At 35.7% G+C, this 15,495-nt stretch overlaps 1 pseudogene across 1 annotated transcript; it reads left to right on the forward strand.

Annotated features, from left to right (window-relative positions):
* Positions 1–10,811: 10,811 nt before the first annotated feature.
* On the forward strand, positions 10,812–11,264 carry LOC308561970 (large ribosomal subunit protein uL23 pseudogene; annotated as a pseudogene). The gene has a single exon. The product of its transcript is annotated as a large ribosomal subunit protein uL23 pseudogene (transcript).
* Positions 11,265–15,495: the final 4,231 nt, after the last annotated feature.

Raw genomic sequence — 15,495 nt, forward strand, 5'->3', positions numbered from 1 at the left:
GAGAAAGAACTCCTAAGCAGGAACAGGGCCCTGAACTCGGAGATAACCTTTCAGGACAGAAGAGCCCTCCTCGGTCTACACAGGAAATGGTTTTACACTAGGGGTGCTAGCTTTAGCAAATAGGAATACAGAATGCCCAGTGAAATTTGAATTTCAGATAGACAACCAATATTTTTTTCTTTAAATGGAACATAAATATACTTCTTAGTTGCTTATTCATTGTTTTTCTGAAATTCAAACTTCACGGAGTATCCTGTATTTTATCAAGCAACCCCATTTTATACCCTTAGACCCTCCCATCTCCTAGAATGGCTTCCTTAGCTGGCCGTCTCAGGCACTGTCCCACAGGCCAAAAGCACGGGTTCAACTCTGCAGTTGTATAACATCATTCCTGCAAATGCTTTATTTTTCTTCATAGTGCTTACCATCACATGATGTGATGTGGTGATGCACATTAGTGGACTTATTTCTGTCTCTCTCACTAGAATGCAACTTTGTGAGAGCAGGGACTTTGTCTTTTTACTTCAGTGTCCGGCACAGAATAAGAGCTCTATGAATAATTACTGGATGAATATAAGACTGTATCTTCTTCCTTAGTCACCTGGTCCTGCCAATCCAGTATTCTAAGCAGCCAATTACCAAATTTCCATCAACTCTCACAGAAATACTCATCTTCTTTGCTCAGGCTCCTTCCCTATCTTCAGTCTACCCTCCATGTAAATCTGAGGGTTGTTTCTGAATAAGAGGTCTGTTCGTGCCACTTTTCTGCTTCAGAACTACAGTGGCTCCCTCATCGCTGACAACATAATTAAGTCCATACCCTCACCATGGAATTCAGAGCCTGTATGACATGATCTGAATCATCCTCTCTTACCCCTGCTTCTCAACTATCCCCACTCTTGTTTCCAATATGCACTGACCTCTCCCCTATTTTCTTTTCATTGAGTGCTCCAGGCTCTTTAATATAATTGGCTTCTCACCTTTCCTGGCTGACAAACACCTGCTCATCTCCATCACTTCTCCAGTGGAAACTTGCCCAACATCCCATTTATTCTGGGTTTCCTCAGAATTCTGAACCTAGCTGAAGAAACTGTTTTATTATAATTGTTTCATTATAATTTTTTCCTTATAGGTCTGTCCTTCCCCCTCAATAAACCATTATATCCTATATCTCTTTTCTTTTTAAAAATTTCTACACTACATTCTAGGCAGGGCTTGGCACAAAGTACCTGTTAAATAAATTTTTGTTGAATGACTATTCCCAAGATAGATTTGGAAGATATCAGTTTTAGAGCAGGATTAATGACAGTGAAGCTCACTATATTCCTACAATAATTCCAGACCCAAAACCACACTGGACTCAGGAATTATGAACAAAGAGAGCCGGAAAGATAACATACTCTGAAGCTTTTGTAATTTGGTTTAAAATTTTAGGTTTCTTCTCTTCAGGCAGCCTCATCAGAAGTCCAGTTCACATGCTAACTACTAGAATATGATTTGCTATAAACCCATAGGAATAAGCAATTGCAGGGAAATCTGAGAGGCTGTTGTTCATACTTACTTCATAGTACATAGCAGGGTAATGAACTTGAATGCCTAAAGGTGGAAACTTCAGCCAATGATTTATTGATCCAGTATGTGCTCAACCTCATATTAAGTTGTCTCTAGAAACAAGAAACTCCTAGAGTAAAAATACACAATTCTTCCCCAGAAAATTTCCCCCTAGTCAAGGGCAATCAAATCCCTGAAGAAGCAATATATGTAGTTTTGCTCAATGATATACTTAAACTTTCTTCTTATATATTGATATTGAGAATGTTTTTAGAAACATAAGAACTAATACTGACATTGTTTTAGCTTTCACCACACAGTAACTTTTCGTATAACCCCCATTATGACAATTTTAGTAGAGTGAATCAAATATTCTGATCACTTACTCTACAATATTTCCAGCAAGGAGGCAGACGTTTGCCCTATATAAGTGCTTCAGCTGGTAGGCCTCAAGAAAGGCACTCCTACCAGCAATATTCTGTCATAACCCCTACCTCAAGACCTTGTATCAGCAGGAAAGCTGAATACAGATCATTCCATCCTTGAATGTTCTCCCTAGTCAAGGACAATCATCTCCCAAGAGAACAGTTTGTATATTTTTGCTCAATGAAATGTTAAAACTTTTTTCTTGTGCACTAATGTTGAGAACTTTTTTGGAAACATATCAACAAGTACTGACCTTGTAAGTACTGAGTTCCTTTTTGGATCTGATTTCGTCTCTGGAGTTATAAAAAAAAGAAACATTCTAAATTTCTTCAACAGGCATACAATTAAATGTGGTAAGTTAAATATGATTTGTTTTTCAAAATAAAACGTATTTAATCAGCATGTCTTCTGTCCTTTACTAATCATAGTCATGAACATAAAAATGTTCATAATAATCTACAATAACGCCCTTTCTGCTCTAAAATTATACTACCTCTCCTCCTCCTGAGCTGACAATTCCAGTGACTAACAATACCATCATTATCTGGAGACGTGATGTGGGGACACTGTTAATCTGTCCCCATTATTGCATTAGCCCTGACATGGCAAATACGAGACTTATGTACAGTCATCATGCCCTTTGAATTCATGGCCTCATACTAATCCATCTCACTATTCTTCCCTTCTGAACCCAGATCAAACCAAAGAATCCTCTCTGACCAAATACTTTCAGTACCCATGACCTAGTAAACAGACCCAGCATGTGAGATTTTTTAAAAATCTATTTGATATTTTCATTTCTCTCAAATAGAGAAACCTCCCAATCCTAAAATAAAATTAGTTAAGCCAAACATGAAGAATAAGGCCAGACATATGTAAGAGCCAACTTTTAAGTAAAATATACCTTGGTCAAAACAAAACCAAACCACCAACAATTAAAATACAAAAGCAGGAGGGCATAACCCCCTTGACACTGGTCTTGGCAATGATTTTTTTTTTTTTTTTTGACACCAAAGGTAAAGGCAACAAAAGCTAAAACAAACAAGTGGGACTACATCAAACAAAATATCTTCTGCAGAGCAAAGGAAGCCATTGGTGAAATAAAAACACAACCTACAGGAGAAAATATTTGCAAACCACATATCTGGTAAGGGGTTAATATCTAAAATATAAAAGTAACTCATACAACTCAATAGCAAAAAAGCCAAATAACATAATATAAAAATGGGCAAAGGATCTGAATAGACATTTTCCAAAAAAAACCATACAAGTGGCCAACAGGTAGATGAAAAGGTGTTCAACATTACTAGTCATCAGGGAAATGCAAATTAAAACCACAATGAGATACTATCTCACACCTTTTAGGATGTCAATTATCAAAAAGACAATGAAAACAAATGCTGGCAAAGATGTGGAGAAAGGAAAACGCTTGTACACTGTTGGTGGGAATGTAAACTGGTATAGCCACTATGCAAAAAAAGTATGGAGGTACCTCAAGAAATTACAAAAAAGAACTACTATAGGATCCAGCAATCCCACTTCTGGGTATATATCCAAATAAAATTAAATAATTATCTCAAAGAGATAGCCATACACCCATAATCACTGTGGTACTATTCACAATAGCTAAGGTATGAAAACAACCTAAGTCTCTGTCAGCAGATGCATGTATAAAGAAAATGTGAGGTACACACATTATATAGAAGAAGGCAGCCCAGCCGGGTGTGGCTCAGAGGTTGAGCATCAACCTAGGATCCAGGAGATCGCGGTTCGATTCCTGGTCATGGCACATGCCCGGGTTGCGGGCTCCATCCCTAGTCGGGGGCACACAAGAGGCAGCCCATCAATGGTGACTCTCTCATCATGGATGTTTCTCTCTCCCCCTCTCCTTTCCTCTCTCTGAAATCAATAAAGATATATTTTTAAAAGAATAAATAAAATACATATATAAATACACACATGATGGCAAAGGGACTAATTTTTTCATGGATAAATGTTAGTATCCAATCTGTTCCATCCTGATTTTCTCCTTAAAAATAAATATAATGATAGCTTGGTTTAAATATCAATTCTTTTGAGTTTAGTCATATGGCTGTTCCCCAAATATTTCCAATCCTCTACCTTCTGGGCAGAAGGCAAGACTGCACATCCTAGCCCCTTGTGGATGGTTGAGGCCATATGACAATGATGCATTCATGAGTGGAAGGAATGTGTCATTTCTGGGCTAAGCATCTAATTGCCACTAAGAGTCTCCAGAGCTAGTGTTTGCCTAGTGTTGGTGCCTTGGCAACATTTGCGACGTGGGCTGCCTTGCTACCTTGGGTCCTGGAAGGAGGGCAATGTGGAATACAAGTCACCAGAGGGTGGTGCTGAGAGCCAAAGAGAAAAATAGATGGGTAGCCCATTCCAGGGATAACTTAATCAATAATCATTTTGATGTGTTTTTCTAACATGAATTACATATTGGCATAAATTAAGTAGAATATATTGGCTATAGCTTTAATCTTTTCCTAACTATCCAGTATGTCATCATTATAAACATGAACTATTTTAGGTGCCATTGAGTTGTGAAAGCTATTGAAGTGTACACAGAGATGTAGTTTTAGGCCTGAGAATAAAATAAAAGTTGACCAGGCATTTCGCAAAGTTATTTCATTTAATCCCTACAACCACTCTACAAATTAGATTATATTATTTTCATCTTACACATGATAAAACGGACACTGAGATTCTAAATAGCTTGTCTAGAGTTACAGAGCTAATCAACAAGAGGTAGATGGAGATTTTGTACACAGGACTATTTGTCTCCAAAAGCCACATTCTTTCTACACTGCTACCTCCCTGCTGTTTGACATTAAATTATGTTTTTAAACTTACTTTTTAAAAATATTTTCCCATATTGAAGTCCTGTTTGTTGCTAACAATGCACTCAGTAATGCCCCAAGTCTTCCTTTTTTAATTTGCTTCTTTTAACAAGTAGTGAGCTAAGGAAAGCAATAAACAATTCTATTAAATGTGTTAAGAGGAAATACAAGGACCTGGTGTACCTGTTCTATGAACACAGAAGTATAACACATGGACTCTTTGAAGTATCTTTTTAAGGCATAAGACCTGTATTTGCAAACTTCATGGTTTTCAGACAGGTTGTAAAGAATGAAGTTTACTAGTAAACCAAATTCAGATAACTGAAATATTTACTTCTGTTTTTATATCTCTCTGCATCTGTCTGAAATTTTCATGAATGTCTGTTGCTGTTGTTTATGACAATAGGCTTAAAAACATGACAGAATGGTTTAAAAAGATACTTTTAAAGACATGTTGTGTAATTGTGCTGGGTTTAAATGGGTCAATCAGTGATCTAATAGAGTTTTTTAATGTTATTTAAATTTTTCTTCCATTATGTTTCTTCAGTTAAATTAAAATTATTTTCTGATTGCTTTTCTACTCCTATTTTATTCCATAATCTTCAAAAAACCTCTACTGAGTAAGCTAAAAGAAAATGTTATTGCCTTTTATTGGACATAAAATATAGAAGTCTAATAGAATGGGAAATAGACTAACCAAATAGTTCAAGGGCAATCATTCCATCATATTCTACCATGTAGTAGTATGATCCTTTTGTAAATATTACTAAAATATAAAATACTGGTTAATGCCATGAACTACTGTTTTTATCAGAAGGAAGTGACTATGCTGTTTGTGATTTCCTTTTAGATCTTTTTCTTCCCCTTAGTTGTAGCAATAACAAATAACTATTAAAAATTTCAAATGCTACATTAAAGCAAGCAGAACAAAATAGGTTATCTTCATCAATTTCAATTTTGTTCAAGCACTATGCCAGGCTCTAAAGATCCAAAAATAAATTTAGAGATGGTTCTTTTCCTCCAGACAAAAGAAAATGAAGACAGGATAGTCTGATGGTTTGATTTATGCCTGTGGGGTCAGACACATCTGACATGGTATTCTGACTCAGGCAGTTAATTCCAAGTCTCAAATGCCTCATATGTAAAATGAAAACAACAAAATTAGACCAGTAACAGTATCTCCCTGTTGGGGGAGTGGTATTGCCTGTATCACCTGAGATATGGTAGGAGAGGGGCAATATGTCTGCATAAGTCAGTGGGTGTTAGAATCTGATTACAATGTTTCTCACCCTGTTTTTCCCACTCACTAGCAGTTGAAAAATTACCTTATCCTAAAATCCTTCACTTGCAAATTAGAGACAATAATAGTATGTATTCCACAAGTTCTTATGAAGTAACAAAGAAAATGAATGTAAAACATTTAGTACAGTGGCTATCTGTATTAGTTTGCTAGAGCTGCCATAATAAAATTCCAGACTGGATGGCTTAAACAACAGAAATGTATTTTATCATAGTTTTAGAGGTTTGAAGTCCAAAATCAAGATGTTGGCAAGGCTGGTTCCTTCGGAGTTCTCTCTTCTTGGCTTGTAGGCAGCTGTCTTCTCCCTGTGTCTTCAAGTGGTCTTCCCTCTCTTCTAATTTCTTTTTATAAGGACACTAGTCAGATTAGGGCTCACCCCAGCTACTTCATTTATCTTTAATTACCTCTTTAAAGATTCCATCTCAAATACAGTGACATGCTAAGGTACTAGAGGTTAGAGCTTCAACAGGAATTATGGGAGTAAAAGATACAATTCAGCCATAAAACTGGCCTATAAGAAACACTCAATATATGTTAGCTATCATTGTTGCTGCTGCTATTATTATTATTGATAAAATAATTTATGAATCTCAAAGGCAATAAGGCACTAATACTGATTTAACAGCAGGCTGTTTTCTTATATTTTATTTCACAAATAGGGGTATTTTTATCATAAGGATGTTTAAATAGTATTATCTGCTACATCATGTGGTTCAGGAGAATGCAAAGTGTAAGTTTCTGGTAGTTTTCATATTGGTTTTAAAATACTACTAGAGTCAATATCAAAAGTTCATTCCATATTTAGGCCAATGGCTTCATTCTGCTCTGTAGTTGCAAAATGTACCCCAACCCTCATCAGTCACATCACAAATAAAAGCCATTATTTCATAATGGGAACAGGGCAGAGGGTGTGCATGGCTTAGCAGAAATTATTGGCATGACCAGGATGCATGCCCTTCCTCTAAATGAATAAATGATTTCTTATTAGATCTTTTTTTAGAGTGAATGCAAAAATGCTTAAGAAATGACAATTGTCCCTGAAAGAAGCAATGAAGGGAAAATGAGATTTTACTTTGATTTCCCCTTTTTAAAGTATACTTAAGCTAGTAAAATGAAATTAGTGGTGTCTATAGAAACATTTAATGGCCAACCAACCACTTACTTTACTTCTCATTCTTTTTATAATTTCCTTGGAAGATACTGAAACAGTGTGCCTTTAGGGGAGTAGGGGAGGAAAAGGCTCAATTATATTTTCAGATATATATACACATATTTTATTTTCTACCAATAAAACTGTCAAGAATCCAGCTCCACTTTGAAAATGATTTGCTATATAATAGATATAGACGATAGACTTACATGTCAAGATTCTCAAATTACTGTAATTTGCAATCATTGATATCTACATGGAACTTCGGATAATAAAAAATAAAATTAAAATGGAATAATTCCTTTCCATTAAATATAAACTGAATATTTAAATTCATCTCTTCTGTCCCCATACACTTTTTCATGAAGCCATATGAAATCAAAATAGAAGTACCATTTGTAAAACATGTCATAATGACATGTTCTTAACTTAAATCTGCCACTAGCAAAAAATAACTCAGGAAAATTTGTGCAGGCTACAGTTTTACTGGACAATATTATTTTATATTTGTATGCTTCCAACATACATTCAACACTTAGAAATCTCCAATGATTTATATCACCACACAAAATTTCTTGAGGTCTGATTATCCCACTCTAGCCAAAAAAGTTAGTAAAGTAGTGCACCAGGAAAATAACCCAGAACACTCTGGAATTCAAAATGTATTTATACCTCAAAGAAACAGTCACCAGCCCTCATCCCCATAGCAAACAATAACCTTAAGTGTTGGCTTCAAATTTATACAACTCTGCTGTACATCCAGACCCAAATGATCCTGAATTTCCCGCAGTTAGACAAGTACATCAGAGTTAGGAAATAATTAAAATATACTCATGTGTTGCTTAAATGATGGGGATATGTTCTGAGAAATGAATCATTAGGTTATTTCTTCATTGTGAGAACATCATAGAGTACATTTACACAAACCTAGATGATATAAATTACTACACACCTCGGCTTTATGGTATAGCCTACTGCTCCTAGGCTACAAGCCTGGTCAGCATGCTACTGTACTGAATACTGTAAGCAACTGTAACACAGTGGTACATATTTATGTATTTAAACATATCTAAACATAGAAAAGGTACAATAAAAATACAGTATAAAAGATAAAAAATGGTATACCTCTATAGCGCACTTACCATGAATGGAGCTTACAGGAATGGAAGTTTCTCTGGGTGAGTCAGTGTGTGCATGGCGAGTGAGTGTGAAGGCCTCGGGCATTACTATTATAGACTTTATAAACACTGTACATTTAGGCTAAACTAAGTTTATTCTAAAAATATTTTTTCTTTCTTCAATAATAAATTACCCTTAGTTTATTGTAACATTTTTAAGTTATAAACTTTTTATTTTTTTAACTTTTCAACTGTTCTGTAACTAACAATTAGCTTAAAACACAAATACATTGTACAGCTGCACAAAAATATGTTCTTTCTTTACACTTTTATTCTATAGCCTTTTTTCTATTTTTAAATTTTTAATATTTTTTTCACTTTGTAAACTTCTTTGTTCAAAACTAAAACACAAATACACACACACACTAGCCTAGGCTACAAAGGGTAAAGATCATCAATATCACTGTCTTCTACCTCTACATCCTGTCCCACTGAAAGGTCTTCAGGGACAATATATAGAGCTATCATCTCCTACAATTAAAAGGCATTCTTCTGGAATACCATCTGAATGACCTACTAGAGGCTCTTCTTGAGAGGTGTCACTCTTTTCAGAAATATGTCCATGGTGGTTTGCTTGATGTGTTTCATATTTTAAAAACACAGATTGCCCTGGCAGGTGGCTCAGTTGACTGGAGCACTGTCCTATGTACCATAAAGGTTGTGGGTTCAATTCCCAGCCAAAGCATGTATGGGAGGCAACTGATCAATGTTCCTCTCTCACTTCGATGTTTCTCTTTCTTTTTCCCTTCCTCTCTAAAAATCAATAAAATTTTTAAAAAAACATAACCTTGGGTGAGGATTTAAAAAAATCATAGATTTGCTTATAAGCAGATACGTTATCATGAACATTTCTCTCTAGTAATGAAAACCTTCCAGTGTTGGGGTCCATGTCTTCAAACTTTTTGAGGAGCTTGTTGAAGTCTACAAAAGTTAATCACTTCACTGTGAATTTTCTTGGGGATTCTTTTCCTGCTCTTTTCTTTTTCTCTGGCATCTTCTTCAGTTATGCACTCCTGTTCTAGTGCCAACAACTCATTAGTCAATTTCTCAGGAACCACCTCTAGGAGCTCAACAATGTCAGCCTCACCCTTACCCAGGTTAAAGTCATTTGCCATGTCAACCACAGTCTTGTTGATTTTTGCAATCTCCTCACCCATGGCCAATCCTCTGAAGTCATGGACAAACCTTTTAAGTGTCTTCTTCTAGATACCATGCATACACTCCTTGGTGACATCACCCCAAGCCCAAGCAAGGCTCTTGATGCAGTCATAGATGTTGTAATCCTTCCAGAATTGCATCAGTGTCTTTTCAGTGTCTTCCTCACTTGAAACAATAGCCTGGGAAAAGTAGTAGACCTTAAAAGCTGTTATAACTCCTTGATCCATTGGTTGGATCAAAGAGGTGGTATTTGGAAGGAAAAACACCATTTTGATATTGGGATAAAGATCACCAAAGAACGGGAAGGTGTCTGGGAGCATTATGAACAATAAGCAAAATCTTGCCCAGCCAGGCGTGGCTCAGCAGTTGAGCATCAACCTAGGATCCAGGAGATCGGGATTCGATTCCTGGTCAGGGCACATGCCCGGGTTGTGGGCTGCAGCTGATCAATGACTCTCTCATCATTGATGTTTCTATCTCTCTCTCTCCCTCTCCCTTCCTCTCTCTGAAGTCAATAAAGATATTTTTTTTTTAAAAGGCAAAATCTTGAAAGGTCTGTTGTTGTCCAAACAGTGTTTCTCCATTTCTCTGGCATAGAAATTCAGAAGGGAATTTTGGAAGAGGATCTGGGTCATCCACAATTTCTTATTGCTCCTGTAGTACACTAGCAGTTTGTGCTTACTGACATGCTTGAAGGCCCTGGGGTTCTCACTGTACCAGATCACAAAGGATTTCCATTTGTAGCCTGCAACACTGTCCCCAAGTCCTAAAAGTTATCCTGTCCTAAAAGCCTGGAAACCTGGTATTGATTTGGCCTCCTTATGAATGAAAGTCCTTTCAAGGGTCCGTTTCCAGAACAGGGAGGTTTCATCCATATTGAATATTTGTTCTGGCAAGTAATTTTCCTCCACAATCAGCTTATCTAGAGTTTCCAAAAATTCTTTATCTGCTTCACATTAGCACTTGCAGACTCACCACTCACTTTCACATTATACAACGAATAATGATTCTTAAACCATTTAAACCACCCAGAGTTAGCAGTAAATTCAACACCATACTTGGGTACAGCCTTTTCTTTCAACATCGCAAACTTTATGTTTTGCCATGATTGTTGTGATGCTGAGATGAATACACTTCTGAGTTTGGTCTTCAATCCAGGTCATCAGAAGTTTCTCCACTTTTCCATGAAGATGAAACCGAAAGCAAAGAAGAAAGCCCCTGCTCTTCCCAAAGCCAAAGCCAAAGCAAAGGCTTTGAAGGCAAAGAAAGCAGTGTTGAAAGGTGTCCACAGCCACACAATAAAAGAAGATCCGCATGTCACCACCCACCTTCCTACAGCTCTGAAGGCAGCTTAACATCCTTGAAAGAGGGATCCCAGGAGAAACAAGCTTGACCACTATGTCATCAAGTTACCCTTGAATACCAAGTCAGCCATGAAGAAGATAGAAGACAATAATACACTTGTGTTCACTGTGGATGTCAAGGCCAACAAGCACCAGATCAAACAGGCTGTGAAGAAGCTCTAAGACATTGACGTCAACACCCTGATCAGGCCTGAAGGAGAGAAGAAGGCATATGTTCGACTGGTTCCTGACTGTGATGCTTTGGATACTGACAGCAAAACTGGGATCATTTAAACTTAGTCCAGCTGGCTAATTCTAAATATAAAAAGTTTCACTAAAAAAAAAAAAAAAAAAAAAAAGGAAGTTGCTGCATGACTGATATAGACCCTTCTAGAATTTTTGTTAGTCTTGTTGCCTTCAATAGAGCAGATCCTTTAACAGTTTCCATCACATGTTCTCGTTCTTCAAGATTGTAGCTATGGTGGAATGGGATATACCTAAATGGTGAGCAATACCCATCACTGATTTTCCACCTTCATGGTCCTTAATCACTTTTAATTTAGTTTCCAAGTCAATCACTCAATGTAGCCTCTTATTGGCACCAATAGCTGCAGATTTTGTACCTTTAGGGGCAATGCTGAACAAAACAATATGGAATTAAATTGAGAACAAAAGAAAATGAGAAAGCCAAGAGTCAAGGTATATGTGAGATATATGAAGCTGCTGCCAGCGCAATACCATGTACTATTTTACAGCAAACTTTTTATTTTATAAGTAGAAAGACTATAAAATGATTTAATGATTAAAAGTATAGTATAGTAAATACATAAACCAGTAACACATTCATTTATTCTCATTATCAAATATTATGTACTGTACATAATTGTATTACTATATTTTTATATAACTAGCAGCACAGAAGATCTGTTTATACCATGTTTACACCAGTATCACCACAAGCACATGAGTAATGCATTGTGCTATAACATTATGACAGCTATGGCATCACTAGGCAACAGGAATTTTCTAGCAACATTATAATGTTATGGGACCATCCTCATATATGTGGTCTGTTGTTGACCAAAATGCCATTGTGCAGTGCGTAACTTCAGATTTAGGGAAAGACACCTAGCAAGACAGTGGAATCCTAGGCAAACTGCACTTGCCTTGACATTATTAAAGTGACTTTTAAAAATGTCTAACTTATTACAGCCTTAAATACCAATAAAATGTATTTTTAAAGGACATGAATAACTGTACAGACTCTACAGACACAAGGTTAACCACAATCCCTGCCCAGTAACAAATCTGTATATTTAGCAAAAATATAATTTTAGGTTTTTGTATTAACTATAATAGCTATTCATTTTCAATTCTTATCATTTAGTAAATGCTTTAAGAAAATAATCTTCTTTCTTACTGTAAGCCACTAAGAAAATGAAGGGTCAGAGAGATTAGGTAACTAGTTTAAGGGAACACAGTTAGTAAATAGCAGTGCAAGGACCAAACCCTGGTCTTTGCAACTCCTCATGTCTATATTTCTTTTACCATGTTCAGCTGACAATGTGAATTTTACCTTCAAATTTCTTAAGAGAGAACTTTAATAAAGACACAGAAGTTTGAAAAAAAACAGTGTTGTTACTGGGGTGTGCTTTAGCACATAGGTTTAGTTGTACATACATATGATAACTTTCAATATAGTTATAATATATTACAAGATATATATTTTTTAAAGGATAATTTGTTTTTACAGTGAAACGAGCATGTCACTGGTTCTATCCAATACTGTATTTCTTTCTAGTTTACTAATACTAGTTTACAACATGGAAAGATTTTCTCTTTATAAGAAATTTCAAAGAAAATGTGAGTATGTACTCTATAAATTGACACCTTATTTCTTAGTGAGAATCAGACTCTCCTCAAGAGCACTCTCTCCTGTCCTCTTTCACTCCGGCATTTGCGCCACCTTTTCTACTCTTTTAGCTTTGTGGTTATGCAATACCAGACACCAGGGGCAAGAAGAAAAAGGGATTAGTGTCATTTCATACTTAGCTACTGCGTGAGTTGGCTTGTATCTATTTTGAGTACATACAGTTCTCTGTTCTGCATAGTTGGGGGAACAGTAATTGTTTGCAAGTTTTAGGTAAACTAGAATTTAAATAATGAAAAAAATAGAAAGTACTATCTAAAGAAATTCTTGAAACTTTAGGTAGATCTAATTTTTAAAATCTATATTATGCTTTCTATAATATTTAGAAACAAGACTAACACAAAAAACAACTAGGTCAAAGGGGGGTTTCTAGAACACAGTTATATAGTTATAAAGTTTGAATAAATTAATTCAAAAATGTATTTTGATAAAATCAAGCAGGACTTTTCTAGTAACAGACACTCATGAGAAATCTAGAAGATATATTGCAATGTTACTAAAAATTCCACTTTAAAATTAATCCAGCTACTGGAAATTTTCAAAGTATCTATGTACCTGATATTGCAAAATTCCCAAGAAACATTCATTCTTTTTTCATATATAAAGATGAGGTACTAAAACTTATATTTATAATAGAAAACAAAAATACAAGAAACCAGGCATATTGACAAAAGAAACAGAACAGAAAACTCAGACTTCCACCCTCCAGAACCACGAGAAAATAAGTAACTATTGTTTAAGCCACGCACTCTATGGTATTGTATTATGGCAGCGTAGCAGACTAATATAGGTGCCAAAGCCAAAGGATAGTCTCTTCAAAAAACAGTGTTGGGAAAACTAGATATTTGCATGCAAAAGAATGAAGTTGCACTTTTACATTATACCGCATATAAAAATCACTGTAAAACTCGGCCGGCATGGCTCAGTTGTTGAGCATCAACCTATGAACCAGGCGGTCACGGTTTGATTCCCGGTCAGAGCATGTGCCCCAGTTTCAGGCTCAATCCTCAGCAAGGGTATGCAGGAGGCAGCCGATCAATGACTCTCTCATCATTGATGATTCTATCTCTCTCTCCGTTTCCCTTCTCTCTAAAATCAATAAAAACATATTTTTTAAAAAACCAATGTAAAATAGATTAAAACTATAAAATTCTTAGAAGAAAATATAGAAACAAAAGCTTCAGGGCATTGGATTTGTCAAGGATGTCCTGCATAAGGACACCAGGTAACAAAAGTAAAAATAAATAAATTATACTATGTCAAACTTTAAAACTTCTGTTTATCAAAGAATACAATCAACAGAGTTAAAGGGCAACCTTTAGAATGAGAGAAAATATTGTGAAGTATTATACCTAATGAGGGGTTAATATCCAGAACATATAAAGAACTCCTACAACTCAATAACAGTAACAATAAAAACCCTGATTAAAAAATGGGCAAAGGATTTAATAGGCATTTCTCCAAGGTGATATACAAATGGCCAACAAACATATGGAAAGATGCTGAACATATTAATCATTAGGAAAATGCAAATCAAAACCACAGCCCAATATTATTTCACACCCATTAGGACGGCTACCATTAAAAAAAGTAAACAGAAAATAACAAGTGTTGGCAAGGCTGTGCAGAAACTGGAACCCTTGTGAATTGTTGGTAGAAATGTAAAATGATACAGCTGCGATGGAAATAGTATGTCAGTTCCTCAAAAGTTAAAAATAGAATTACCATATAATCCAGCAATTCCATTTCTGGGAATACATTCAAAAGTATTGAAAGCAGAATACCAGAGATATTTGCACATTTATGTTTATAGTATCACTATTCATAATAGCTAAGAGGTGAAAGCAAACTAAACGTCCATTGACAAATGAATGGATAAATAAAATATGAGATACACACACACACGGAATATTATTCAGTCTTAAACAGGAAATTCTTACACATGCTATAACATGGATGAACCTTTAAGACATTATATTAAGTGAAATAAGCCAGTCACAAAAGACAAATATTATATGATTCCATTTAAATGAGGTATCAAGAGTAGTCAAATTCACAGAGATAGAAAGAATGGTGATCACCAGTAGTTGGGGGAGAGGAACATGAAGAGTTAATGGGCGCAGAGTTTCAGTTTTGCAAGGTGAAAAAGTTCTAGGGATTGACTGCATAACAATGTGAATATAGCTAACATTGCACTTAGAGCTGTACACTTAGAAATGGTTAAAATAATAAATTTTATGTTATGCATTTTTAGCACAATAAAAAAATACAAGAAATCCACAAGATTCTTTCTTAAGAATAAAGTTAACACCTGTCTCAATAGTGTTCCAGAAAAAGTACACTTCAGAAAGAGGCCATTTCATGGTGAAATGGTCAGTGGTTTATACTTCAGAGATGGATTAATCAGTCCCATTTTTATATAACAAGTTTAATATGCTGGGAAATGCTCCTTGCCTTGGTCAGACATGGGGGAGAGAATGAGAATGAGAGCGAATGAGAATTTAGACAAAGGAAACAAAGGTTCATTCAGCACTTAGACGCAGCAAGTGTTGGCATTTCTCCCTTTCTTTTTCTTTCCCTAAGATATTTAAAAGT

This window comes from Miniopterus schreibersii (assembly GCF_964146895.1).
Source record: "Miniopterus schreibersii genome assembly, chromosome: 9".
NCBI classification, from domain to species: Eukaryota; Metazoa; Chordata; class Mammalia; order Chiroptera; family Miniopteridae; genus Miniopterus; species Miniopterus schreibersii.